Source organism: Pongo abelii, chromosome 7 (genome assembly GCF_028885655.2).
Source record: "Pongo abelii isolate AG06213 chromosome 7, NHGRI_mPonAbe1-v2.0_pri, whole genome shotgun sequence".
Classification (NCBI taxonomy): domain Eukaryota; kingdom Metazoa; phylum Chordata; class Mammalia; order Primates; family Hominidae; genus Pongo; species Pongo abelii.
This window is the reverse complement of record NC_071992.2, coordinates 106775505-106792569: the sequence shown is the minus strand read 5'-3', so window position 1 is coordinate 106792569 and position 17065 is coordinate 106775505. Positions and strand designations below refer to the sequence as shown.

Here is a 17065-nt window from a genome sequence, read left to right as displayed (position 1 = left end):
AAAACGATCCCCAGCTGCCACACCTTGGGGATCAGCAGTGTTCATGCGGAAGCCACATTCTCTCCAGTATTCCTTGTCAAGGACTAAGGATGGTGTAAGTCTGGGGGGACTCCTCTTATGAGCAGTCTTTGCCCTTGGGCGTCCCATTGACATAGCCAAAACTTTGTCAGAGGCTCTCTGCCAGCCCAATTTCCATTTCTTCCTCTTTTCACAGGTGCCAGATCTGCAGGGCAGCCTGAAGGATCTTCCCACTGCTCCTGTTCCCTCTCCCCTTTACCTTCCAAGGGCATTTCTCCCAACACATCTCTTGCACTTGGCTTCTGCTTTCTAGAGGATTTGAGCAGACACGGTATTCCATAAATACTTGTGCCAGATGAACGAATCTCAGCTGGGATGAGACAAATGAACTATTAGGAAGGTGAAGAGAGAGCTGAGGAAAGTAGATTGAGTACCTACCATGTACCAGGTGCCTGACTATGAGAGTGACTCAGTGCAGTTGGGCTAAAAGACTAATTGAGATAATGTATGCACTGTGGTCAACATGTATTATGCTCAATAAATAGTAGCTATCTCTTTCTCAATAATTATACTGAATTAGGTGTGAAAAGGACAGATGGGTATGAGATACTGGGCATTATAGAAGATGCAATGAGCCAGGCAAGAGAAGAAGACAGGGGTATTGGAACAGGAAGCACAGTCCAAGCAGCAACTAGGCTTCAAACTCACTTGGAGCTGCTACTTTTGTTGAAGTTTTAGGCCTTCTGGAGACTGTCAGTTCTAGGTGGCCCCAAATATCAAATGTGTTAATTTTTTAGGGTCCTGTGGTTTTACAGATTCCCAAATAGTTAATATGACGTCTAATCTCAGTGAAATGGGACAATATTGATTTAAATAAAAAAGTTGTGCTACTCCAAGTCTAAAGACAAGGCTATATTTTAAATTTGGATTTGGGGCACTGAGTGGTGGTAGTGATGGAAGAGGGGAGGTGAGACTCGAGAGAAAGCATTGGGGTGAGCCTTGACTTCCTTCCTATCTGAACTTATTCTCATGGGAGCAGCCAGGCTTGGTAGTTCGTTTTTCCACTATCACTCAAAATGCAGCCTGATAGTGAGGTGTGTAATCATGGTCTTTTCTTAACTGTAATTTGATTACAGAGATGTTCTATATGCAAGGAACAAATTTGAGGTCATATTACCTCCAAAGAAGATACAGGCTATAAGTAGGAAAACTACTACAGAAAATGACAGAGGATAAAAAGCTTGTAAAGAGATGATAATCTTATTCTGTAGCAATAGTAAAACATAAAAAAGAATTATTCTTTAAATCAAATGATTACACTCACAGCCATTTAAATCATCTGCCAACAGTGACTTACAGGAGGCAAGTCCTGATTTCTCTTAGTAAATTAAGCCTACAAATGAAGGCATTCTTCATTCATTTCATGCCAATACACTTGCCACAAGCATTATCAGTTGAGTCTCCTAAAGTTTCATTTTTGAAAGGTTAATAAATTCATTTACATTTTCCCCAGACCACTGGGGGTCAATTTTCACTTGTCTGTGCATATTATTTGACTGCTCTTTGAAATGCAATAAACTTTTCAAAGAATTGATAGTTTTTTTTTTACTTTGTTTTTTAAACATAAGATAGTATTACATTTCAGCATTGCTGAAGCATGCAATCTGATAGTCTGAAAAAATAATTAGAACATCCATTTCCATAACATATATAATGACATAGCCATCTTAATTTTTTATTGAAACCATTGAGCCAGATACGTTTCAAAGTTCAGAATTTTTCAGAATCTAGAGAGGTAATACCTAGCATATGTCATGTAATTTTATAATACCCACAGCAGGGTCTAGAGCAGTACCCTGTAATGACCATATTGGTAGTTTTGCAGCAAAATTCTTAATATTAAAATAGGTTTTGCTACCAAATGGATTTTGGTGCTAAGTTTACCAAACAACAACAACAACAAAACCAAAACATTCAATTTTCAGAAGTTTTTGGATTTTGGAATCACAGATAAGTGGTGGACCTATAGTAAATCTGTGCCCCTCAAAGGATCCTCTTAAGGATTGTGGGAACAGAAGAGGAAGAGTTGCCAATAATTTGGCTTGAAATTGAAGTAGAAAATTTTATTGCTGCTTTCTGCCTGCTAAATTCTTTTTTTAATTATTATTTTTTTAAATTTTCTTTTTCTCATTAAAGCAAGGTACTTCTATATGGAAGGAACAATGGAGCGCACACTTGGAGAAGGGAGGGCAAGGGGTTCTTATCCCTGACGCACCTCACCCCTGCTGCTGTGTCGTTCCCCTATTGGCTAGGGTTAGACCTCACAGGCTAAACTAATTCTGATTGGCTAATTTAAAGAGAATGAAGGGATGAGTGCTTTGGCGGGTGTCAGGGCAGAGCAGGTAGCAGGTAATCAGAATGAGTTAGGGTGGAGCAGGTGATCCGAATGAGTTAGAGTGGAGTAGGTAATCGGAATGAGTCAGGGTGGAGTAGGTAATCAGGATGAGTCAGGGTGGAGTAGATAATCGAAAAAGATTGCTTTACGAGGAAGTTTAAAAGTAGAAGGCAGAGAATTGAATATACTGACATATTAGTTTTTTTTTTTTTTTTTTTTTTTTTTTGAGACAGAGTCTTGCTCTGTCGCCCAGGCTGGAGTGCAGTGGCGCCATCTCGGCTCACTGCAAGCTCCGCTTCCGGGGTTCCCGCCATTCTTCTGCCTCAGCCTCCTGAGTAGGTGGGACTACAGGCGCCCGCCACCATGCCCGGCTAATTTTTTTGTATTTTTAGTAAAGACGGGGTTTCACCATGTTAGCCAGGATGGTCTCGATCTCCTGACCTTGTGATCCACCCGCCTCGGCCTCCCAAAGTGCTGGGATTACAGGCGTGAACCACCGCGCCCGGCCGACATATTAATTCTTTGAGAAGAAATTTAGAACTCATATCTAACAACTCTTCCTCTTGTATTTCCTTACAGCTTTCTTTTCAAACTTTTTAAACATGTCTTAGCTTAGTTGTTTTGCTTGATTTTCCAAGAGAAGAAGCTTCTCTGGATAAGGTGGAGGATAGCTAAGGGAGGTTTTAGTAAGTGCCGTTTTTATGAGCCTCTGCATCAGCTTACAGATGCATGGTATGACACAGCACCCGACAAGAATAAGTATACCTATTACGGGTGTGAGGTAAATTCTTAAGACTCATCCACAGAATGTCTCTTAGGCTGCATAAAATACAGACTTTGCATAAAACTTGGTCTAAAATGAGTAACTTGGAAAAATTATTCTCCTACTGACATCAGCTCATTGAGCTTTAATTGTGCCTCTGATTTACATGAGAAAACGTAAAAGGGAGTAGAAAGTTAGAATTAAAGGAAGGAAAACAGTCCCTTTCAGCTACTGCCACAGATCTATTGCACAGAATAATTCTCTATGGAATACTTCTCCTGTGGTCACAGGCCAATTCCACTCAGCACTCCTCTCTTTGAAAAGAGGCCACAAATCTGACTAATTTTCATTTAACTTCATGGGGCAAGGAAGGGGGCTTCACAGAATTTCCTAATCTGTTTCTCTTTATCAAATACATAATCACTTTTTCTATCAGCTGAAAAATAAACCTGCAACAGAATGATCAAGACAGTACAAAATGCTGTTATTATATTATTTGATTGGAGAGCAAAGGCTAATTTTTGTTTCCTATTATATTCCTTTTGGTTACTAGCACATGGCAACACTCTGAACATGGTAGGTGCTTTTTGTGTCTATTAAACTGGATTTGAGGTGGCACCTGCTCTGTACATACATGCCTTTGGTTTGTTTCTTTTTTGCTTTTCAAAATATTTCTATGCTTCCTCAGTGTTGAGACTACTTTTTCTGTTTTCTTTCTCTGGGATTCAGAGACACTGAGTTCTGCTCCTGGAGTTATTTATAGTTTTGGTAGCTAGGTCTCACATACCTCCTTTGTGCTTCCAAGAGTGTTGTAGGAGTATATGTTCTGTCACTGCAGATGATCTGTTTTCATCATATTAACAAGGAGATGGCTGACTAGGTGCTGTGCTTCCCTTTTAGTTGTTCCTTTATATTTTTATGAATTAATTTCTGTTTAGTTTTGATAATTCTGTTAACAGACATTTGTGCCTCTATGCAATCATATGTGTCTCTTCCCATAAGCAGCAGCTTAGTCAATCACTCAGGGAAATACATGCATCTCTATGCATTCACCAGACTGAAGTTCTCCCAGAAGCAAGCCCCTGTGCTTCATTAAACTATTGATTTGGTTGTCATAGATCAGCTGAAATGTATATCCTTAAAATGAAGGGAAGTCTCATGAAGCACTTACACTTATTATCTGTTTATCTAAAAAAATCAGGATGTAAAATTCTGACTTAAAGTTAAAATTTTCTCTGAAGGGTCAACATTCCAAATATTTACTTAGATTATTAGTTAGCTGCTCTGTTGAATTCTCCCTTCTACCTTATAGAAATAAAATATTTTGGTTGTTGTAAGAAAGAATCCATCATATCCATATAAAGCACCAAGCCACATGTTTAGCAATCGTTTCCAATAACAAAGTATGAAACTTGAGAATGACCTTGGAAGTAGAAAGACAACTAGTCCCATGACTATTATGCCTATATTGTGCCTATTATGGGCCACTTGCAGTACTAGGCCCCCTACATGTATTATATCATTTTATTCTCCCAACATCTGACAATGAAAGAAATGAAGGCAAAAAGATTAACTTGGGCATATGCTAGCAAGTAGCAGAGCTAGGAATCATATCAAGTTTTTCCTAAGTATGAAATTGTTATTTCTGGAGACATCTCTCCATTTATCCCACATATTCTGACTTGTATAGTTTGAGGAGTGAGAGGTAGTTTTCCATATTTCAATGTATATAAATGACCTATACAAAACTCAAAGGCAGAATTAACAAGGAAGTAAAAATAGTTTTATTCCTCTAATATCATGTATTTCCTTATATATTAAGGAAGAATTGGTCTCTGTTTAGCATAACCATTATTAAAAATATTTATGTGAGAAAAAATGTGTCTGGAACTGTTACAAATATACAATTAAATATGATATTTGTCCACTTTATATGATATTTATGCTATATGTGTCTATTTCTCCTCCTTGCTTTTTAGGTTATCAGCATGAAAATCAGCTTCTGTTTCTAAGAAATTCTGAAAATATTACTCACCTGTGCCTATCATGTCCTGCCACATTATAATCTTGGTTACAGCTCTCAAAATGTCAGAGCAGATCATGAACTAAAGATGTGTCATAGGCAAAATCATTTAAAAGGCAAGTTCAACATAATGAACTGAAGAAAAAAATCCAACTACAAGAATAGTTGATGTTGACCTATAATTTTTTTTTAAAAAATAGCATTCTTTACAAAATACAAAACTGTATGAGCACTAGAATTAAAACTGCTAATCCCTTTCTTTTCCCCAGACCTCCCCAGCTGGCCATAAAATCCATCTGGCCCATTTCAGGGGGCCCTTATTGCCTCCTGCACTGCTGGAATTCAGGCAGGATGGAGATAGACAGTTTTCACGCCATGAGTTGGTGAGTTCAGAAAGAGTATTGTGTTGCTCTGGACAAGCAATCATTCCAAATTTTAGAAACAGTTTGGAGATGTATATTCTAGAAATCTGCTCCCTTTTCATGTTCTCCCTGGTCCCTTGGAAGGGACACCCATCTGGGCTGTCCATCTGTCCAGAATTGGATTGTGGTCGCCAAGTCCCTCTTCCTTTCCAGGTGATTGATTCATGATCATCAGTGGTCTTCAGCACATCCGCAGCTCCCCTGGGAGCCGATATATATTTTTAAAAATTAACTGAGTGCTTTAACTAGTAGTTGTTGGTGATACAGTGAGAGAGAAGACACTTCAAGACAGTTGGGATGACAGACAAGTAAAAAGTAAAAGGAGCTACCATGGGGATGTGCAAGAGGTGGTTTGAAAACACCTAATCTCCCCTCTACCCCCACCAACACCCCGCTTGGAGGATCAAGAAAGGCTTCCTAGGGGAAGTGACAGTTAAGCTAAGTCCCGTAGTATCACCAGGAATATTAGAGGACCAGCCAGATGAAGAGCAAGTAGGTAACTGGAGGAGCCCTGAGGAAGGACCTAGGGAGGGCAGAGTGATGTCATCCACAAGGAAGGACCACTATATGGCAAGATCCAGTTGGGAGACGGAGATGGTGGGGAACTCAGAGAAGTACAAATGGCTGAGTATAGCTGGAGAGAAAATCATCCGGTAAGGACTGGCAAGAGGTGGAACTAGAGAGATGGGGAGGGTACCAGATGAGCAGGGAAGGCTCAGATTTGGGTGTGCCTGTGTGTTCTGGGCAAAGAGTCTAGACTTTGTCCTGAGGTCAATGAGGAGCCAATGTAAGGTTTTAAGGAGGTGAGGGACAGTCTTATTTTTTGGAAAGATGTCTCATCCAGCAGGATGGAGCATGGTCTGTAGACAACACTGGATGAAAAATAATGACTTCGGTGCTGTGACAAGGAATCCCTGCGCGAGTCAAGGAGGCTCTGCCTCATGTAGCCCAGACAGTGGGTTGCAAGGGAAGAAGATGGACATGAGCAACATTAAGGACAAAATCATTAGGAATGGGTGACTGACTTGATCGTAGAGGATAAAGCAAAGAGCACAAGGCAACAAAGATCTAAAGGGGGTACAAATATGACAATCACCTTTTGGGGGGGTTAATAATCACATAGGTCATTTCTTTTTCATTTAAAATATTTATTTACTGTTAAAACATCATTTTAAATATTGTATATGTTACAAAGAAAATTTGATAGATGTGATACTTAGCCAATGTTTTTTATGAAAATGGAAATTATGATGCTATCAATGTTTATCATAGATAGCTATTAATGCTCATATTTGACTGAACGATGAAGAAAATCAAGGCACATTTCTCTCCCACAATAGAGAAAAAACCTATGCATTAACCCCTCACCCACCTCAATTTTATTTCATTGAAATGCTGATATTCAAAGTAATATAGAAAAACTACATGACCATGTAAGGAAGAGAGTGATAAGCTATGTCTTCTGATGCTCCTGAGAAAATCAAGAAAAATCCTTACAAATATTTTCTGAACATTTTGCATAATTGCCATTTTGCCTGTCATTATAAACCAAAAATTCTTGGCCTTTAGCTGCTATGTTTGGATAAACATAAAACTTTATCAAGTATAAAAGTATACTTCAGGCTGGGTGTGGTGGCTCACGCCTGTAATCCTAGCAACGTAGGAGGCTAAGGCAGCTGGATTGCTTGAGCCCAGGAGTTCGAGACCAGCCTAGGCAATATGGTGAAACCCCGTCTCTACTAAAAGTACAAAAATTAGTCAGGCACAGTGGTGTGTTCCTGTGGTCCCAGCTACTTGGGAGGCTAAGGCAGGAGAATTGCTTGAACCTGGGAGGTGGAGGTTGCAATGAGCTGAGATCCCACCACTGCACTCCAGCCTGCGCAACAGGAGTGAAAGCCTATCTAAAAAAAAAAAAAGGAAAAAAAAAAGAAAAAAAATCTTGACTAGGACAGCATTCAGTACTAATAACCTAAACTTTGTCTTTCTTAATTCCTTCTGTGACTGTCAACAACCAAAAAAAGAATCAGATCAAGAATGACATTTTTTAAAATGAGAAAAACTCTTGGTTCTATTACATTTTTTTCTATATGGGAATAGGTAATATTTGTTGAAAATTGTGAAAAACCCTCTAGAATTCATAGAAATACCTAGGATAATGTATATATAAATATACACAAAATGGCATAATATGTAGAATAGCTACATATTATGTAAGTAGGAAACTTACAAATTAACAATAAAGATCAATATTATGACTAAACATTATCCTCATTTTAGAGGTGACAGTTGGGAAACAAATAAGTAGATATGAGAGAAGTAAAGCTTTCCTAACTGACCCTCATGTGACCAACTTTCTTTATTTCCATTATTCAAAAACTTCCAATACACCTCTGCTACTTAATGATTAAATGCTAAATTTCTCAGCCAATTTGCCTGTCAGCCTGGACACTCACAATGTCCAAAATTGCTTAATACTTCAAACACTCTGTATTCTCCAAATTTCTATGAAAATGCATTGTGTTTCTAACACTTTTGTTTCTATTACTTCTTTTCCTTGAAATGACTTTCATTCTCACTATTTCCCAGCAATCTTTGGCCATAAACCTTCCACTCTTTGAAGTTTATCTTCAATACTGTTTACTCCATGATAACTTTCCAGATTTACTGGACAAAGTGACGCTTTCCTATTTATTAGTCTTACCACATGTTGTTTAAACCTTTCTTATGAAATCTACTTAAAGTTTTGGATGGCAGGTAGTCCTAAATTACCCATTTTGCTTTATGGTGAGACTCTTGAGGGCATTGTGTTGCAAAACTTAGATTCCTTTCATTTCCTAGAATGGAATTTCTGCTGAACCAGTGAATAAACTGAGTTGTTTTTCAGGGACATGGATTTTCAGACATTAAAATCTGGAACCCTCTTTGTTTGAAAGCTGATAGTTTAAAAATACTTCTTTAAAAACTTGTTTTAGAGTGACCATATTTAATATTAACTCAAACTCAGGAAAATGTATTTTTCATCTTGTTATATATGTTTTGGCTCTATTGATATATATTCATTATATATACATTTGTATATGTGGCTTAGTTCTAAAGATAAAACATAATTGATTCTCATTATCATTCAGAATTTTTACTGTATTAGTCTGTTCTCACATTGCTATGAAGAAATACCCAAGATTAGGTCATTTATAAAGAAAAGACATTTAATTGACTCACAGTTCCACAGTGCTGGATATGCCTCAGGAAACTTACAATCATGGCAGAAGGCAAAGGACAATGAGGCACCTTTGTCCTTTGGGTGGCAAAGGGTGGCAGGATGGAGTGCAAGAAGGGGAAATGCCAGACACTTATAAAACCATCAGATCTCATGAGACACATTCACTATCACGAGAACAGCATGGGGGAAACAGTCCCTATGATCCCATTACCTCCACCTGGTCCCATCCTTGACATACGGGGATTATGGGGATTGTACAATTCAAAGTGAGATTTTGGGTGAGGGCACAGCCAAACCATATTAGAAGCATTCAACTAATATAAGGAATAGGCATGTATGTCAGAGTTTCAAAAATCAATTTGATTTCTTTTAATGGGGTAGATATAAATGGAGGAAAAAAACAGGTAAAGATTTTCTTCCACCACTCCACCACACACACACACACACACACACACTCACACACACACAAAGTTAAAAGTTGACCACTATGGTAGTTTTAAAGATATATACACGCAAGTGGAGTTTAATTCCCCTCCCACTGAGTGTGGGCTGGACTTATTGACTTGCTTCTAGTGAATAGAATATGGCAGAAGTGATCTGCCCACTTTGGCCTCCCAAAGTGCTGGGATTACAGGCGTGAGCCACTGCGCCCATCCCATTTCTCTCTTTACAATCACTTCTTTAGAGAAAGCCAGCTACTATGTCATAGGAGCAGCCCTATGGAGAGGCCCATGTGGTGACAAATGGAAGCCACATAGCTGACTCTATTTCCTTGGAATGTGTCAGCAGCCATGTGAGTAAGCTCAAAAGCAACTCCTCAAGGACCTTAAAATGACTACAATCTCATGATAATCTCTGAATAGGAATCACCCACTTAAGCCACCCTTGGATTCCTGACCCACAGAAACTTTCACAGTAGATAATGATTACAACTAACAAACCCTTCAATATATTTTTTGTCTTCTCAGCCATAATTTTTGTCATCTTCTCAAGAAATTGACTAGAAATTATAATAGCTTCATGCCATGGAGGACTAGAAAGCAATTCATAGGGATCAACTTAAGATCGCTATCCACATCTCAGCTGTGTGACCTTGAGGGAGTTAGCTGACATTTTTTGTCTTCGTTTCCTATTACACTTACAGCGATAATCACTGAATCTACCCCAAGAAGATTAGGATAAAATACATTACTAAAATAAAAGTACTTAGCATTGTACCTGGAGACTGGTAATGGCTCCATAGATGTCAGCTATGTTATTACATTATTATTATTATTATTATTTTGGTTCATAAAATAAAGCTAAGTGGTCTCCCACATAGACGTTCAGTCTTACAGAGTAATAATACACAGCCAGTATTCTGAAACCTCGATGTACAACTGATGAAAACATCTCCTTCCCATACTGTCAGAAACTAGGCTGCTTGTGGCATAATTGGTAGTCCTAAAAAGTGAGTATGATCCATAACAGAAATTCAAACTGAAATCCAAAGAAATTGTAGGAAAGTTTCCCAGAGATCTCAGTCAATTCAATAACCCTGCAAAGCTGTTAGAGCTACATTCCATGTGTTATTACACAACTGACAGGTCACGGGATAAATCATTCCAAAGGGATGTCACACAATACCATGTGGCCCTGAGCTCTCTTGTCCTGCAGCCAAGGGAAGCACCTATAATAGCTTTTTTTGCACATATTCATTTTCTTTTTGAAAGTACATTCTTTTGGATGTACTTATTTTGAAAATAAGGACTTTGCCAAAACTAATTAATTCTCAAATAACATTTAGTATTTCTGGTTTGCAATATTTAGTATTTCCTCTTTGTAAATAAAAATGGGAAAGAACAACTTCAACATGATAATAACTGATGCCTATCAGATCTGAGAAACACAACACAGACCAATTTTTAATCTCTCCCTCTGCACTTTTCCACTTCAGGCAAAAGAAATGAGTCATATCAAATTTAATTCTTGTGACAGAAGGAATCACATGCTGTGCTGTTTATCCCCCATGAATGTCTGCATTAACTTCTCTCCCTTATCTAGCTTTTAGAATTTCAAAGTTCAGTTCTTCAGAAATTGGGCTGTACATTCACTCAGGCAACTGTAGTTCAGAACTATATTTTTGGGCAAAATAAAACAGCTTTTCTTTTTAAATAGAACAGTGTACTTTGTACTCGTCCTTTCATTAGGCAGAAAATTAACTCCCACTTTCTATTAGGAATATAAATGTTCCCACTAACAATCTAAGTAAGATAAATAAAAGAAAATCCATACAAAGGAAAAAAATGGCTATTTAAAATTATAGGTATGTGAAACAAAATAAAAATAATTTATCACTATATCTTATTTCTGGTTGGGATGCGGAGGAAGGATTGGTAGGACTGTCTGAAAATAGAAAACAATCATGAAAAAAATGATTACTAATAGGGACCTCTGTGGCTTTGGGGTACACCAGCAGTTGACCTGGAGCTTCTACGTACCACAGCTCTAGCAATCTGTTAATTTTTTTTGAAGTCCCCTTGATTCAAGATTATTTGCAAGATCGCAGTTTGCTATTTATACATTAATTCGAGAAACTGTAAAGAAGGTTAATACCAACTGCAGTCAGCATGACCTGACCCCTCCATCTGTAAACCACAGCCTCTTCTGGACATGAAAGAGGGCCTCTGATGGAACTAGGCTTCATAGCTGCCTCCTTAAAAAGTCAAAGTAGGGTCATTATCTGCAGGTTCTTCTCTTCTCTTTTTCCTTTATTAAAATTGCCCATTCTTTGAGACTCATTTGAGTCTCACCTTCTCCCTGATGTTTTTATCTGATTATTCAGTGAGCACTGACCTCTCCCTTTTCTGAACATCAAGTTTATTTCTGGCCCATATCAATGTACTGCCAATTAATTAAATACATTATTTACTTACTGGTTTGTGTCTTTTCTGTTAAAAATACGTAAGAATCAGCTAATGTTTTACATGTTTGTATTTATGGAATTTTGCTACTCAAGCTTTTTAAAACTATGTTTGATTTTGTGGAAAATGATCTTGTTCCCTTCAGACACAAGTTCTAAAGTGTAAGTCATAGTTTATTACTGCCTTGCGGTAATGAAGTAGAATTTGAAATTTTATGTAACAACAATAGGTGTAAACTATAGCTTCAAAGTTCAGATAAAAAAAATGGGAGAAGATAGTCAGGGCATTAAAGACTATATACAGATTGGTCAACTTCCCTAAAAGAGAGATTAGGTGGGTTGTTTCTTACAGTGCACAGGCTTTCGATGTTCAAGCTGTAATATCAGTAAAGGATGATAAATGGCATGTCATGGACAGAACAGCTACTCAAGATGGTAGCTAATCTAGTTACTAAATGTGTATACAAAAATTAATCATTTTCCAATATACTACCAACATTATGTTAGGAAGTTAGAGAGGGTGGCCATTTATAAAACAACAAAAATATAAAATATATATGAACTGATTTAACAATAAATGTTTTGAACCTATATGAGGTATCATAAAAATATTTAATGAGACAGAAAAGAAGCTTGAATAAATGGAAAAATATATTTGTGCCTGCATGGGAAGGAAAAATATTACCAAGATGACAATTCTCTCAAAATTACTTTATAAATTTAATGAAAATTCCAATAAAAGTTTTTCCCAGAATTGAAAAAAACAATTATAAAACTTATGCAAACATGGCAAACTAAGCGCAAAAATCTCTGCTAAAGAACAATCAGGCCAGGTGCTGTGGCTCTCGCTTGTAATCCCAGCACTTTGGAAGGCTAAAGTGGATGGATCACCTGAGCTTAGGAGTTTGAAACCAGCCTGGGCAACAGAGTGAAATCCTGTCTCCACCAAACAAACAAACAAACAAACAAACAAAAAACAGAAACAAAAACAAAAACAAAAGAGAGAGAGAAGAACAGAGAAGACCTGCACTTTTACATTTTCAAATATATCTAAGTATACAAGAATTAAGATAATGTGTTAATAATACTTAATACTAGAAAAGACAGTTTACCACGGGAACAGAATAGTTAGCTCTGACACAAAACTGAGTACATTATAAGTATTTAGCAAATAGTAAACATGGCATTTTAAGTGTCAATCAAGAAATAGTACAGTTACCTATTTGAAAAAAAAAATCAGTAGGACTCCTATTGGAATGCTTTCGGATCCTTTATAAATTCATCAAGAGCCCAGAAGACCAATATTTTTGCTTACTTCTCTCAAGTACAGTAGCCTTTCCTTTGGGTATATTTCATTCTAGTAAGTAAAAAGCTAAATATCCATTGTTTGACATGGGTATGTAACTTCTCTTATTTTCTAATTAAAGTTCATTTCTCTAATGACAACAAACTATAATAAAAAATATGAACTTCCTTGCCTAGAATTTTGCTTATGCACCTTCATCTTTTGATTTCAGGATTTAATTATGATTTCAGCATTTAATTATCATCTGCTTCTGTCTATAATTTCTTTCATATTTTATTCACATATTACACTGAGCTCTGGATACCTACCTATTCATTTGTCAGAAACAAAACTGAAAATGTTTTTAACAGAGAAACTAAAAATCTTTATGCCTTTGCTGAGCCACAGCTGAACTCTAAAGACTTTGATTGTTTCAAAGACCAAAGGTACCTAATACCAGAAATGTTTTGTGTTATGATAGAACCTACAGCTGCGTATTTATAGCATGTTCATATGGAACCACATAAACTTAAATAAAAAAAAATTAAATGAGAATCACTTGGTTTAAATCTCATTATCTTTAGGATATTGATAAATCAACTAGCCACATTGTGACTCAGTTTCCTCATTTTTGAAATGTGTATATTACCTTTTGCCTGACATTCCTTACTAAGATGTGATGAAGAGTAACTGAAATACTGTGTATTAAAACATGTTGAAAACTCCAAGGTGCTATATGAATGCTAGTTGGCATTGACAGCTATTCCTCATCCTCTTTTTGGTCATAGCCACGGAAGCCCTAGCCTGGCAGGAAAGAAGAGTCATTAGGCATCGTCTGGCAACTTGGCTCAGAGAAGTCAGATTGGTCACCAAGAGTCTGGTGGGGCTGCAGCAATGGCTAGAAAGAACCAGTGACATGGTTGCCAGGTAGGTGCCGATGCAAGTCTTGAGCCTGCCCAGACATTACTATGTACTCTGTCCTCCATCCTCCTAGCATATCCACCTTAGCCACCACCTTGTTGATGATCTTTGCCTGAACTAATCATCTACACCACTGTGTGAACTCTATCAATAACCTCAAAGTGGTTTTTTATCACCTTTAAATTACACCCAAAGTCATGCTCACATGAATTAGAAGGGTTAGGGCTCTCATCTCAGTTCTATCTCCTCCTTACCCAGTTAGAGGTGGAGGTTTCTCCGTCCAGGAAGTAGGTATTGCAGAGTCCTTCAGGATAACTAGGGTCTGCTATGAGAGAACATGTTCCTCCTTACTTCATTGAGCAACCTTTCCAGAAGTGTTGAGTTCCCCTTTGCCAGGTTGGACAGAAGTCTGGCCAGGGCTGCATGGAGGATTCCAAGGCTTGGACCTGCCTCAGGGCTTCTGTCCTATTGAACCAAACTTGCAGCCTCAAGACACTTCTCTCCTATTTTCCATCCTCCTAGTCTCTACTTCCTCTTCCCTAAGCAGACTCATTTTGACAGATAATTTCAAGGAAAAAAGAAGATGTCAAATAAACGGTTTAAAAAGTGTTTTTTGTGGTTGCTCTGAAGTCCAAGAATAATTTTTTCATTTTATTTTTAAATACTTAAGGATTGAATACTTAAAGGATTGCAATGAAACTATAATGGATAATTAAAATGCTTGCCTTCTGTAAGCCTACAAGGGTATTTTACTATGCCACATATGGTATCATTTCAGCTTGGATATTTTGCCTAAAACAAGGGAAAATTTTAATAATAAAATTTAATAATAATATAATTTACATAAAATTATAGTAATGATGTTTGTCCCAAATAGAAATTCTGTGTCCTATTGCTATTTCATCTTTTTCATAGTAAGACTCAAATAAAATGATTGTGATCTTTAGTGAAAGGACTATGGAGCCCTGGGAGGCCCAGATGCTCAACACAAAAAACTAGAGATAGAGGAGAGATGAAAAGATTGAGATAAAGAGATCTGTAGATGCTAAAGAGAGAATCAACATAGATCCTGAAGACAGATGTAGGAGAGTAAGAGAGAGGCAGAGGCCTGGCAGTGCTAGGATTCAAGTCTATTTCTTTCTTAAAATTATTGAAAATGTATTGTAGGGTGTGTTTGTTTCAAAAATAACTGTCAGAAGAAAAATTATATATACATTTTAATTTTGGAAAATTTCATGGCTGTACTCAGTAAGGTAACTAACAAACCCTAAATAATTATTTTAAGAATGCCATTCTTCACTTTAGCTTATGATAATCTCCTTTTAAGCCCTACTAATAAACAGGGAATCCCATTTGTGTTTATATAACATAGCACATGATGAATTCAGCCGTAGCAGCAGAATTCTACATTTGCTTTGAGATTACAAGCACTTCACATACTAATGCTGCAAGTTAGCTTATCACCTCTACCCTGTAGAAAGAAGAAAAACTAATTGATAAAGCTATTTTTTTTGTGTGTGTGAGACACTCCAAATTCAGACAGAGGGTTCTGGTTTTAGTTACCTTTGGGACTTTCAAATGGCCATTTGGAATTTGACCTATGGTGTTTTGTTCCAGAATAACAAGCAAAGTAAAATAATCCATGTAGCCCTTGAGGATCTGACAAAAGGCTGGGGTTAAGGGAGAAGGGGGAGGAGGGAAAATAATGACAGATTGTATCTGTCCTGAGTCACTTCCTGGAGTTTAAGGTAGGCAGCTAAATCCCATTTTATCCATTCTCTGACACTGCAAACAGAGGTACTGCCAGTCAAGATAGATCACAAAAGGCTTGTATTTCATTTTTCATAAAAGCCTAGAACAATCAGATCTTCCTACTGAGACAGGACTTTTTATCTGGGTAGAAATATAGAGAAAAATGCTAGATTTCTCATTCCAAAGGGTCCATGTGCTTGCTAGACAGTGTGGAGAAGATGTCTATTCAACAGTGGCTTGAGAAACGTCAAAACTCTTGCATTTTACTCATCTTTGAGCTATTGCACAAAGGGGCTTTTTCTAATTTTAATTTCGACTATTTCTTTTTTTTCTTTTTCCTTTTTAATTTAAATCAGAGACATATGTTTTTCTTGGTTAAACAGTATAATGTGAATCACATGCATTTTTAAGGGTTAGTGCCAAGAAAAAGATTTTGTAACTTAAGAAACCAAAACAACAGGTTGACCTCAATTTAAATCCCACAAAATGTCATTGTCTTAATACAAGGAAAACAACATGATTTTAGTGCATATTTGAGGAAATAAAGAAGATTATATAACTTGTTTTTTTCTTCCTATTAGAGGCAATCTGGAAGCTTCTTAAATTAACTTAGGAGAAGTTTTTCTTTTAGGAGCAAAAGTATTTAGCTTTTGGAGCTATATGTGTGTTCATTTAACCAATCAATTAATTTAATCCATCAATAAATTTTTTGAGTATGATTTTAATTGTCAGGTCCTGTGCTAGGTTCAGAGTAAACATGGTAAGCCAAAAACAAAACAAAAAAAACCTAAAAAAACAAAAAACAGTCACTGCCCTTCTCTCTCTTTACAGACAACAAATAAACAACAATGAAAACGTTGCACAGTTACTCACTGATTATGATAAATTGCCAGCAAGGAACAGATGATCTATTCTAATTGAGATGACCTTTTCTTCTTTTTAGATAGAGTGGTCAGAGAAGACCTTTCTGAGGCCATGGTATTTAAGATGAGAATTGAAGAGCAAGAAGAAGCTAGACACACAAAGCAGATAATTTTTTAATGGCCATTTCTGGAGAGAAGTTTCCAAGGGATGAAGTTATTATACAGTTTCCAAATATTCCTGAAGAGGTCTAAAGAAAATGTATTCTGATTCCACCTTTTACCTGTTTTCCTTTTTTTTTTTTCTCTCTCTCTCTTTGGAATTTGTTATTTGGATATAGGATACACTAGGCTGGTGCTCCAATTTTCTTATATTTTCTGTTTTCCTTGAAGTTTTAGGGGACTTTCTGAACTTTATTTTTCAAAATTCAGTTGAGTCTTTATTGTTTTCCAAATATCAACATTTCTTACCCAGACTAATAAACTAGCCTACTCACTCATCTT

The 17065-nt window shown here is 37.0% G+C and overlaps 1 protein-coding gene and 1 long non-coding RNA gene across 2 annotated transcripts in view; one reads left to right on the top strand and one right to left on the bottom strand.

Annotated features, from left to right (window-relative positions):
* Nucleotides 1-17065, bottom strand: part of NECAB1 (N-terminal EF-hand calcium binding protein 1) — a 173954-nt gene that overhangs the window by 58949 nt on the left and 97940 nt on the right.
* On the top strand, nucleotides 5467-17043 carry LOC129047473 (uncharacterized). Its single transcript, XR_008509183.1, has 3 exons — nucleotides 5467-5582; nucleotides 13817-13955; nucleotides 16645-17043. It is a non-coding gene; the product is annotated as an uncharacterized LOC129047473 (long non-coding RNA).